The following is a 13,354-nucleotide window of genomic DNA, read 5'->3' on the forward strand; positions in this document are numbered from 1 at the left end:
TGATGGTATCTCTTTGATTCAGCAGAACACAATTTTGACCCTGGTTCCATCTAGGTAGTCTAGCTTTGCTATCTTCCTTCAAGTTCACTTGCCCCACAGGAAATGCGTGTAGACTTGCCAAGCAAACAGTGAAAATTTAGGCAATCAGAATGATGTCTCCTTTTTCCATCATGAAACACTTTGTTCAGCCATCTACCTTCATACAACTTCAGGTGAGAAGGCGGCACTGGATTTCTGTTCCCTTATGCTCCCAAATTCTAGGAGACACATGTCAGAATTCCTTCTTTTACAGAATCTCTATGAATCTCTTTATTTGGAGTCTCTTCTCTTTGATGTGGTAGGAGGATAATCCCATTGTTTTAGAAGAAGGCAAATACCACTATATTCTTTCATTGGAGTGATATCCTACTACTCCGAATTCCCTCCTTCACACTTTGTAAAGTTTGAATCATCTCTCTATATAGGTTGAAAATGGGAGATAGTTGATGGTTGCAGGGAAATTTTGGTCATCTTCAGTAAATCCTGGAATGGGTGTCTGGAAAGTTTTTCACATTCTTTTTACAATATAAAAACAGCTCATATCACCTATCCTCAACATCTTTTTATTTAGTTTATAGGACAAAGTCTGCCAAGAAGAGGCTGAAAACTGTTTCCCTAGACTTGTCTCATATTTTTATTCCTAAAAAGTTGCATCATCTTCTACATTAATATGTTCCATTAATGATGTTTTGTTTACTATTCTTAGTTTCACTATATTGTCACAAAATAGATCTTCAATATTTATAAAAGTAAATTTTAAATGTTAATAAAAGTATAATTCCATAACTGCAAAAGGTTCATTTTCATGAATGAACCACAACACAGTGGGTGGGAACAACTGGGCACTGACCAGGCCTTCAGAACTACCAAGAGGAATAGGTAAAAGGGCACAATTCTGCATGATAGAACCACTTGAGCCATATATTAGCTTCATAACCTCCAGCCCATAACCTAAGCTCTCAGTTTCTTTCTCTGTAAAGTGACTTTTGTGTTACTGCTAGTATTCAAGTTTATCAAATTACCTTACTTTGTGAATAAATGAATCTGCCCACTGCATTTAAAAATTAAAGTCCCTTAGCACTCAGTAGTGAAAGCATCCTCACTAGATTGGTCTGAGCTCTGAGCGTTCCAGGGTATACAAGACTTCTTATGCGACTTTTATCCACAGGAGCAGCATAGGGCTTGGGGACACAGTGGGTACAAAATGTACAATTATTAAACGAAAGCATCAATAATTAAATACATTTCATTTCAAGTAGAAATCTGGAATTTTCAAAATTTTCAGTTATGAGGCAGTATATTAGTAATTTTCACCAATCTAAATGAATAAACATATAAGCATATTATTGATATTTTCTTGGCAATGATTCAATAATATATACACTAATATATAAAAAATATCAAGTCCACTGGCCAGCAAAGATTCATATATTTGATATTTTGAACAGTGGTTTTGACACTAATAGGAAAGTGGGTGGGATATATATGGGTGAGATTATATATATTCAAAATTCAATTTCCTCTAGAATTATTTTTGCTCTAAATATAGTCTTTTATTTAATGTAAGATGATTCTAAGAATCTTTTGTCAAATGAAAATGGATTGTAGCATTTGATTTTTATTTTCCATTGAGTGCTTCTAAACTGTTTTTATTTACTATTACTGCTGGATTGTGTCGTCTCCATCATTGCCTCCTGACACCCAAAGGGCTATGCTTAGAAATTAGTCTCTAATGGAGACTTAGATTAATGTTATTTCCAGAAATAGGTCCTTCATGACCTACACAATTCAGTACTATCTTATGATTTATAACATCTTTGTGAAGAAGAGTCAATAACTTTAACTTGATTCTAATAATAAACATTTTGTTTTGATAAAGGAAATTCCACTTATTATGTGTTCCAAAAGAATCATATTACACAAGCTATTTACTCTAATGTGTATAGAGGGGTCATTCTAAGCATTAAAGTCAGAAACAAATTCATTGATCCTGAAAGATGGCCCAAGGCACCTCCTAAAAGCTATCATAAATCCTCTTTGCGTTTATCTTTATAGTTCATCTGAGTAGAATTTTTGTAAAACACAAAATAAAATGTGATTGACATTCAACCCAGTTCCCAACTCCTGAGCTTAAGGCTAGAATGTCTTTAACCTTGGGAGGTGAGTCTTATCCTTTGAAATGTCTCAATGTGTGAAATTCCAGACTTTCCAGACTTCCAGCAAGATCAACTCAAGTGTTCCACTGAAGACTCTTAATTAAACCTTAGTTATCAAAACTCTCATTTTTGTGTCTATATTGTGTCTTTCTTAGTTCTCAGCATTTGCTATATTAGAAACTTTCTCTTTAATCTCATATTTTACTATTATATAGGCTTCCCCTGAGCCCATTAAAGTATACCCAATAATACTGAAAATAAAATAATTCCATATCCCCTGATAGTGTCTCAGATACAATTCATTAGAACTACTCTAAATAGGCCTCCCATACCAGGCACAGATGGCTTCTTGGCTTAAAGAATGGTCTTTGGGGAAGAAATGCAGTTTTATGCTTAAACACTCGACACGTGGGAGTTCTGCAGTGATTTAGGTTAATACTCCTTCCCAAGAGATTATAGGGCCTGTCATTAAAGTGATTTTTCAAAGAATTAAGAGGCATCAGTATCATACATATTTTGAAAAGCAGGTGCAGTAAGCGGGGAGGATTGCTTGACCTATGAGAAACATTTAGATATTAAAAATAAAAAATAACAGAAAACTTTTTAGACTTATGTAAAACCGAAAGAAAATGAACTTGTCCTGAAATGGAACTTGGTGTGTATAGGAAATTAATTTTGGATAGAGACATATATAGGAAATTAACATAAAATATTAAAAAAGGAAAGGCATGGATTTTTTTTTAAAGAAATGATGTTGAGAAAATTGTAAGATTATTTGGAACCCTACTTCCCACAAAAAGTGTATATCAAGTAGATTCCAAGTAAATTAAAGCATAAATGTAAGCAAGCAATGTAGATGAGTATTTAGTTTCTGGTTAATGAAGTATTTTCTAAACATATAATCATATGTTTCTATCCAAGGGTAAAATAATATGTAGATGTGAATATGTAAAATTGCAAAGCAATGTGCTTCGAAAGCTAATATTCTTAATATACAAAATTCATTTAAATCAATAGGAGTGATTTGGATAAATCAATTGACATCAAGACAGAGACAGTAAAGACAATGAAATGGCAAACTACTTACTCATCAAGGCTTAGAAACTCCGCCTCATCAGTGTGCTCAGAACTAATTATATTCAAAGAAAATGACTTATCGTCAAACTTAGAAAACTCTAATGTAAAAATCTCAACATGTTAATTTTCTTATTTATAAGAAGAAATGTAAAAGTAAATTTAATATTTGTGTTGCTCAGACCACTAAATTTATCCCCAGTAAGCGTGCTAAATGGAATGTCTTTGTCGCTCTTAGAAGTAATGGAATCACAACAAGCATGTTAGTCATGAGATTCAATGTTTAATGGCACCATGCTACAACAGGGTTTCCCTGCCAAATTATGACCAATATTTACCTCTGAGCCTCTCATTTCTCCATGGTCTGTTATGTCCTGGCTATATTCTGAAGGGAAGTCTCTTTAATTAGATATTTAGTATTTCCAAAGAGATTACTAGGAAATTTTACAGTCCTGAGAGCCATTCTGTCTATTTACTACACTGGTTTTCAATTTTTTTTTTCTGTTTTCACATTATTCTTTGTTATGGCACATTTTTACCTGTAACATCCCTTCTAAAGTCAGCAATTACATACTAGTATTTGGAGGAGGAATTACATACCAGTGTTTGGAAGAGGGGGAAAGGAATTGGATGTAATATGAAAAACACAGGCTTAGAAATTCAGATATACTTCCTTCTTATCCCTTCCTCCACCATGTTCAGACTCCTAGGAGGGTCATCTACTCTTCCTTCTTCTCCATTCCATTAGGAATTGTTCTAGGTTGACTTTACAAAGATCTATGATAGGTTGCTTTCTGATTTAAGTAAGTAGTCACAAACTCGAAGACTGTGACAAATTGATTCTGCAGACATATTTTACTTGGTCACATGCTTTTGTTTTTGTTTTTTGAATGCCACAATCCCCTAAACTCTTTACTTTATCAAACTGTTTTTCATCCTTCATTAATTTACCTGGCTGGCCAGGTAAAGTCATCTGAACTTCTCTTACCTATTTTATGTAACGTGTGCAGAAGAAAATCAATCAGAGCCGTATTAAGCATGTCACTATTTAGAATCTCGAGATCAAGGAACAACTCAAAAGTAGGGCCATGCATTGGGAAAGAAAGATGAGGTGAGCAAGGGAGGTGAGCTGAAGTTTGCCTGTTTTTCAGGAATAGTTGGTTAATGAAGGTCTCAGAAGAGGGAAGAGGTGTTCTTGCAATATAGTAGACATTGTTTGGACATTATAGAAATGACAAGAGGAGTGAAGCAGAAAAAGTATGAGGAGCAAAGGTTATGCATAAAAGGAGGAAGGGAGGAATAGTTCTATGGACCAAGGTTGTGTTATGTCAATACCAAAAAAATATTGAGTCCTTCAGGGTCTCTTACACATACAAAACAGATAGCTTTCAGTAAGATCCACAGCAGGAGAAAGCTTCCAAGCTGACTCAGCTTGTATTGTTCAAACACATCTGGCCCTTGAGCCTTAACCAGCCAATCCCATGTTACTCAAAAGGGTCTGGGGGAAAATACATACTGTATGGATCCTGTAACAAGGTTGAATAGCAAAATCACAAAGCAGGCACCTAGGTTTTCAGGAAAAGCAAAGCCTCGTTTGGCAAGTAACTCATACCTAGGTGTGGTAAAGATTAATTGCCTGAACATAGGATATTAAGGGAGCCTGCATCCTGAGTAGTCCATTAATGAAGTAGATATTACTTGATCCACTAGACCCCATGGCTGCGAATGCAAAAAAAAAAAAAAAAAAACGAACATTTTATCATCAAGTGGAAGTAGAATACATGAAATCACACATCAGCAGATTTTAAGGACCCAAGTAAGATTCAAAAGCAGGAAGCCTGTGCTCCCTAAGAACTTCTTCTTGCTGCTTTCCCATAACCCAGGCTAAATACCTCATAGGGAATTTCATATAGCCAGTTGACAGGGAGAGGAATTCAAGCTTGATTCATAGATAATTCAGCACAGTGTGCTGACACCCGCCAGAAGGGCAGTGCTGCAGAGTTATATGCTACTCAGGAGTGCCATGAAGGGCAGTCGGAGGGAAATGTTTCCAATAGGCATAACCTTAACCAATATATCTGTTTCTCTTCTTTTTTTTTTGAAGGAAAATGGCCAGCATTATGAGAAAACCATTGCTTTATGGGCCATGGCTAATGATTATATGTGGTCAGGGACATGGAAGGAATAAGTCTGACATACTGTTGATAAAGAAATCATAGAAAGAGGTGGGAGGATTAATATCGACTGGGATATACAAGATGATAAAGATGATTATGGAAGTGCATACAGTCCTGTGATAGGCAGAAATTTAAAATGACCCCGATTTACTTATATCTTCACTAATGCCCTCCCTTAAAGTGAGAACAGACCTTGTGAATATGAAGGAATGTTATCTTACGTGGTAGAAGTTTAACAGATGTAATCAAGGTCCCTAATCAGTACACTTTGAGATAACCAACTTGGGTTGATATGACCTAACCAAGTGTCTCTTTTTAAAAGAGACAGGACAGCTGGTTTGTCTTTGCCACACAGAGGGCATGGGCTCTGGGCTCTCAGAGACTGCAGCTGTAGCCCTGAGCCAAGCAGGTGCTGGTGTCTGGAGTGGCAATGAGCGGCAGCGGGAGGTGGTGACCTGCATAGGACAGCTGGCCCGGGTCACAGAAGGGCAGGCCATTGAGGCGATGGCTCCGACTCCTCCTGGTACAGAGCATTGTAGCGTGACAGCAGCTGGGGTGATACTGCTCAAGGTCTTCCAGAGACAGATCTATACCTACCTGGCCCACAGAGACAATGTTCTGGAAAGTCTTTTCAGAATTATTGTCTGCCCATGCTCACAGATGTGGTCTAAACCCAGGTGAATGGCACAGATCTCTAACTACTCCAGAAACTTCAGCAGGTCAGTGACAGATGGAGGAGGAGCAGAAAGCAATGAGAGATAATCTTGGGATGAACATAACGGAACCAACCAAGAAAAGTGAGAAGCAGCTAGAATGCTTGCCAACACACTGCATTAAGGTGCCAATGCTTGTCCTGGACCTGGCCCTGCTGGCCAATCCCATACTAAAGGACCTAGCGTCTGTTTATCCTTCTTCTCGTTCTGCCTGTGACATTTAACGCCACAAAACCAAAACAACTCCTTCTACTAATGTCTCAGTTGCTTCGATAGTGCTAAGGATGTTGAAGATGCCTATACTGGGAAGTTTAAAGGAAACAATGAATAGATGGTTTAGCAGAGCTATTTGACAAAATATGAAGAAGTGCCTGTTTAGTGTTAACGCAAGACCTGGCTTTTCTAAGTGGATTTCCACCAACATTCTAGGAAACAAATCAACTAAATAAAAAATTACCAGAAAAACTTTCTTCTAAAATAAAAGTTTTGCAGTTGTAATCAGAGGCAGTGTAGTACTTCTAAAATTGAATGGCCCCAAGAATTTTAAGAACTGAATAAACAAATGAAGAACATGAACATGGATGGAAAGGAATTGACCATAAGTCCTGCTTATTTATTATGGGATCTGAGTGCCATCATCTAAATGTGATCTACTGAGAGGAATGCCCTATGGGGTTGGAATATTTTCCATGCCAATGGGCAGATTCCATCCTGGCTGAACTCTACTCCTTGAGTAACAATAGTAACACACCAGAGTGTTTTTCAAAATTTAAGTCACTTGCCCACCTTTAGTTCATCTGTTATTGAAAGTCACTTTCATCATATTGATGGGCTGTCCCAGAAGTTCATTTGCCTGAATGATGGTATCATGTCTGGGAGGATGTCTGGCCAGATGAATTTTACAGTCACTCCAAAGGTCAGAAGGTTTATTTGACATGGCCTGTGCCAAGCTGTGCTGAGGATTGCCCAGGTTCCTGGATTAAAGATAGCTATTGAACAAGGTTTATAATAATTTGTAGTGTGATTAGGATGGTGGTGATTGTTCTGGTAACAATGGAAGTAGTCATTATGTTGCAAGAGGTAACACTGGGAGTGTTGGAGTTGGGCAGCCCTGGCAGTTTGGTGGCGGAATGAGCAGTGTCTATTATTGTAATAAAGTGTGTGCAAATTCCTGGCTCGCTGATAAATTCTGTGACCTAGCCTACAATGTCTTGTCCTGTGGGTTCGATGCTGGTGACCATGGGCAAGATCATTTTCATGAATTGCATCAAGTAACTTTTCTCCCAAACCAGACTCACTATGTTATTCCAAAAGATGAATGTTTGCCTTATTTCAGCTTTGCAGAAATAGCCGAAAAAAGGAATTGAAGGTACTTATAGTGACAATCCAATCATTCAAAATGTTTCTATTGTCAATAAGTAAAAACCATCCACTTCATAATTCACAGTGAAATGAATGGGACCACCATACAGTTTAAACCTTTCAAAATAAAAATGATGAATTCAGGGGATGTAAGGGTAGTTCATCTCGCCTGCCATGTGGGAGACCCAGGTACAATTTCCGGTCCATGCCCCTCCTCCAAAAAAGAAACAAACAAGCAAAACAAATAGACAAAACAAACAAACAAAAATTCAACCACTGTTGCTGCAATAACAGGATACTCACATGGGAAGATAATGAAATGTGACCCTGCCAAACAGCATACCAAAAAAAAAAAAAAAAAAAGATGAGATCAATATCAGGTAACAGTAGAGACTGACATAAGAGAAGTACCAAAACTAAATTCTGTGACTCAGAAGTCTGATGAAAATTTGGTTAGCTCCAAACACTTCTTCCACAGGCCAAAATTATGTTTGAGGATATTCCCAAAGAAAATACTTTTCCAAAGTCTTTCCATGTTGTGTTACATGATGGTAACACAACAGGGAGATTCCAAGAGAAGCTAAAAATTCTCCTTCCAAAAGAAGCTCAGTTGAATTTCAATCACTTAAATTTGCAACTAGAACAAGGAGACATTACTGTGAAAGGATACAGTCTGTCCAAGACTGCCTTGCTGAGATCATTTCTGATGAATGTGCAGAATGCTAAAATAAATATAAATCAAGGTATAAGAACAGATGGAAGAAATGGCAATTTTGAGGCTGTATCAGAAAAACAGGGTCACAAAAATGTCTTGCAAACAGTTTAGAAGCATCTGAAAAATCACAGGGGTCTACTTTTCAGCAGTAACAGTACAGGTGGATGGGTACCACCAAGGTCGGAATCCAACCCAGGACCTGGAGATCAAAGCAGGATTTAGATCTAAAAATAAGAACCAAAAGAAAGGCTCTCCACTGGAAAACCATACAACAAAAATAAAATAAAAAGATAAACACAGGGAAAGATGAAAAAAATAAAAAGGAGGTAAATAACATATGTATAAATGTAATATTGCCTGGAGGAAAATTGCAACATTACATAGAAGGTTAACTGGGCTTTTTACTATGGAGAAAAAAAAGTGTCTTCAAGATCTTTCTGATGAAGAATAGTCATTTAAGACACAACTGGCTTACTTTACTGATAGCAAACATACTAGAAGACAACTAAAAGACATATTTGCCATACGTAATAAAATTCTAAATAGCAAGTTTGGAGTCAAACATATGCCGCGTATGATTGACCGAATTGTTATGCAAGAAGTGCAAGGTATGGTCTCCAAAGAATTTGATAAGACGTCATTTTATAAAGTACATCATTCTGAGGATATACAGTTTACCTTCTCTTATTTTTATTATCTCATAAGGGCAAATCATCCACTGAATATATCTCAAGTTTTTGATGAATTAGAAACAGACCTATCTGTTGTTTTGTCTGACAGAGAAATCTGAACACTGGTTACCAGAATTCACGACCTGCCTTTAAGTTTGCAGGTTTGACAGGTTGGAGCACATATTAATAAATTGCTCAAGACTGCTTCCTGCTAATATCACTTGGCTGAAGAGCATCCCACCAACTCAGGAAATATATTATGATCCCAATCTGCCACCAATCATTAAAAGTCTAATAGCCAACTGTAAGCCAATAACATAAAATTCGCAAGTTATATAAGGACAAAAATAGGTTTAAAATCATGGGAGAAAGGAGGGCTACAGTGACTCAGCAGGCAGAGTTCTTGCCTGTAATGCCAGAGACCCGGGTTCAATGTCTGGTGCCTGCCCACGTAAAAATAAATAAATAAATAAAATCATGGGAAAAGAAGAAGTTGCTTTTAAAGTGATTTGTACCAATGTTTCTCCTATAGTTGGGTAGTTGGAGGGCATAAGAAAAAATCTCAGGAAATTTTTGTTTGCCTAAATGACAACATTGGCCACAGTCATATAGAAGCTCTGACAGTGAAGGCTGTTTTCAGGGACTTCTATAAATCCATGTTCCCATGTCATCCCAGTTTGAACTGCCAAGAAAATATCAAAACCGTTTCCTTTATATGCCTGAGCTGCAGGAATAGAGGACATATCAAGATAAATTGAAATTATGGACCTATTGTATACTAGCAACATGGACTATCTTTACATTGTTCTCATTTTTTACTGAACAGTTAATTACATTTAAGCAGAAGATATTTCCCAGAGGAAGATACTCAAAGAAGCGAATTCCAATCAAATCAGGTTATAGAAGATCATCATTTAAACATCATCTGCCTCAGCATTTCTTGCGCATTTTGAAACTTTGAAATATGGTATCACAAAGATGTCTTCATGATGTAATACTTAACCTGAAGAAGGAAAAATGTATAGTACAAAATTTGTTTTATAGTATGAACATGGACTGCTGACTAGAAATTGCTTGGCATATATACTGAAAATTTGTGTGTGCTGAGTAACTATGAACTGGTTTTGCTTTTAAAGCATTTGCTCATGGACCTGTCCTTTATTATCAAAAGACCCACTGATGACTCTCAGGAAGATGGCAGAAAAATATAGGCTGAGTTCATCTTTTCTCCAAGAACAGCTAGAGAAGTGACAGAAAAACAATCAGGAAAGCAGTTCCAGGATGCAAGTGACCTGAAAGGGTCTTCTACATTACATAAGGAGGTCCTGGGTATAAAAGCTGAGGAATTGGGATGCAGAAAACTGGGTGAATGGGTTCCTTCGGGGCCAAGAGGCCTCACCTGGGAAATACTTGCCATCACAGTTAGCTTGGAATCTCAGTCCTCTCAGTTTCATAGCCTGGAGCTCCCTTGGGGCACCTGGAAGCCAGTAAATGTGCTTTCCCTCCTCATAGGGAAGAACCAACTGGTGGACTGAGTCTACTATGTACCTTTCCAGACAAAGGCCTGGAGCCCTCAGAAGTCGTAGACAGGGAAGTGGCACAAGGAAGTAAGCCACATCATGCCCTGCAACTGTTCCACAACTACATGTCCACCTGCCCCAGGCCTGTGCCCCAACCTCCATGTCCCTACCCCTTGTACCCTACGCACCCATTCCTGCATGGCTGTGCACCAAGAACACATTGCCCACCTGTGCCCCACCACCCCAGGCCTCACGCACCCAAGCCCCAATCCCTGTGCTCCCATCACCAGCACACCCATGCCCCACACTCCCACTACCCACATCCCTGCAACTCATGCATCTGTGTACATCACCCCTTCTGCTCCCTGCAGCCCACACCCCCGCACCTCATACCCCCACAAGACCATACCGCCTCTGTGACCCACCTACCACCGCACCCTACCTCCATGTCCCTAGCACCACACCCTACCCCCATACCCACACGCTGCTTCCACAATCTCATACCACCCCCATGACCCCTTACCTTCCATCCCATGCCCCTGGGCAAGTAACTGGCCACACATCTAGCACTGAGCTATGTCCTGCCACTGCTCCACCATGCCCTGCCCCAAGACCCCATGCCCTGCCTTACACTGCACCCCACATCCCATCCCATGTCCTGAACCCCTGCCTCTGCACCCTGCACCCCCAACGACACCCCATGCCCTTGCTTCTACATCTTGTGCCCCTGCACCTCCTAATTCATGCCACACTTAGCAGGGAGGCATTTCCAGGTTGTATGTGAACAGGGGCAGCTGACATACCCGGTTCCACAGCCCAAGATCCTTCCAAGCAGGAGCCTGGGAATGAACAACTCCTCAGGCCCACAAGAATAATCTCCACTGAGGAGTACACTGTCCACACCCAAGACCTGAGGTTGGTGGCTTTCAGTGCACATGGGAACTAATGGACTTGGCTAGAATTACACTGAGTCTCTACACAGTGCACATGGCTACCATAGTTCAGGGAAAGGTAAACCTAAGGGGAAGAGGATGTCCAAGTGCCATCTGCTGGGAAGATGCTAAAAATATAGTCTAGCAAACTATCTGTCTAGCTTCAACCAGATCTTCAAATAGAGTCATGTCTCCTGCATGAGTTCTAGGCCTTGGTTTGGTGGGGAATCACTGATGAACCAAGTGTAAAATCTGATGCAAATCCAAGCAAATAAAAAATCTTAGATGATGGAGGGAAGCCAACTTCCAAAGTAACCCTATGAAGATAATTAAGTGCTTTGAATTCAAGAGAAAATCATAAAGCATTGAAGATGCAGACAGATATGGCCTAGCCAAATAACCAAAGAAGGAGACACAGACTTTGGAACAACCAATCAAAGATATTCATATAACTCTCTTAAATAAGTTCTATGTGTTGGCTAATGACATAAAGGATATAAAAAAGACACTGGGAGAGCATAAAGAAGAATTTGAAAGAATAAATAGAAAATAACAGATGTCACAAAGATGAAAGATGCTGTAGACCAAATAAAAAATATACTAGAGACACACAGATTTAAAGAGACAGAAGAAAGAATAAGTGAATTAGAGGACAGGAAAATTTAATTCAAATGCACAGAAGAACAAATGGCAGAAAAGATGGAAAAATTAGAGCTGAACCTCAGGTAAATATGGACAGCATGAAACGCACAAATATAAGAATCACTGGTGTCCTAGAAAGAAAAGAGGAGATTAAGGACTAGGAAGATTAGTCAAAGAGATAATGGAGGGAAACTTTCCAACCTTTATTAAAGACAGAATTATTCAAATCAAAGTAGCACAATGAATCCCAAAAAGAATAGATCCAAATAGGACTACTTCAACATAGTTACTAATCAGTCTGTCAAATGTTGAATAGAGGCAGAAAATCCTAAAGAAGGCAAGAGAAAAGCAACTCATCACATACAAGGGAAACAACATAAGGCTGACTTCAGACTACTCAAAACGCACCACAGTGGCAAGAAGGCAGTAGTATGATATATCTAAGATTCTCAAAGAGAAGGACTTCTGGCCAAAAATCCTGAACCCAACCAAATTGTTGTTCAAAAGTGAGAGAGAGATTAAATTTTTCACAGATAGGCAACAAGAGACTGGGCCTACAAGAAATACTAAAATGAATTATTTTCCCTGAATAAAAAAGACAGGAGAGGGACATCTGGAGGACAGCACAGAATTGAAGAATACCATTAAGGATATCTTAAAAGATAAAAAGAGAAACTGGGAAAGGAATATAAAGATTTGACAAATAAAAACCAAAGGATAAGATGGTAAATTCAAGAAACGCCTTTACAGTAATAACTTTAAATGTTAATGGATTAAACTCACCAATTATAAGAAACAGTTTAGCAGAATGGATTGATAAATATGATCCATCCATATGCTGCCTATAAGAGACTCATCTTAGACCCAGGGGTACAATTAGGTAGAAAGTTAAAGGATGGGAAAAGATGTTCCATGCAAGTTGTAACCAAAAGAAAGCAGGAGTAACTATACTAATTTCAGACAAAATGAACTTTAAATGTACAGAAGTCATAAGAGACAAAGAAGGACACTGCATATCCATAAAAAGGACAAATTATCAAGAGGAAATAAAAATCATAAATGTCTATGCCCCCAATCAAGGAGCTTCAATGTACATAAAGCTAATATTGGCAGAACTGAAGGAAGCAATGGACATTTTAACATTAATAGTGGGACACTTCAATACACCACTCTCTTCTATAGACAGAACAACCAGACAGAGGGTCAGCAAGGAAATAGAGAAGTTAAACAATTTGATAAATGCATTAGACCTAACAGACATATATGGATCATTACATTGCAAAACACTAGGATATTCATTTTACTCTAGTACTCATAGATTTTTCTCCAGAATAGATCATATGCTGGGGCACA

At 38.4% G+C, this 13,354-nt stretch overlaps 1 pseudogene; it reads left to right on the top strand.

Annotated features, from left to right (window-relative positions):
• The first annotated feature begins 5,806 nt into the window (after window positions 1–5,806).
• LOC143681540 (N-acetylglucosamine-1-phosphotransferase subunits alpha/beta-like) lies at window positions 5,807–9,868 on the top strand (annotated as a pseudogene).
• The last annotated feature ends 3,486 nt before the right edge of the window (window positions 9,869–13,354 follow it).

This window comes from Tamandua tetradactyla, chromosome 1 (assembly GCF_023851605.1).
Source record: "Tamandua tetradactyla isolate mTamTet1 chromosome 1, mTamTet1.pri, whole genome shotgun sequence".
In the NCBI taxonomy this organism is placed as follows: domain Eukaryota; kingdom Metazoa; phylum Chordata; class Mammalia; order Pilosa; family Myrmecophagidae; genus Tamandua; species Tamandua tetradactyla.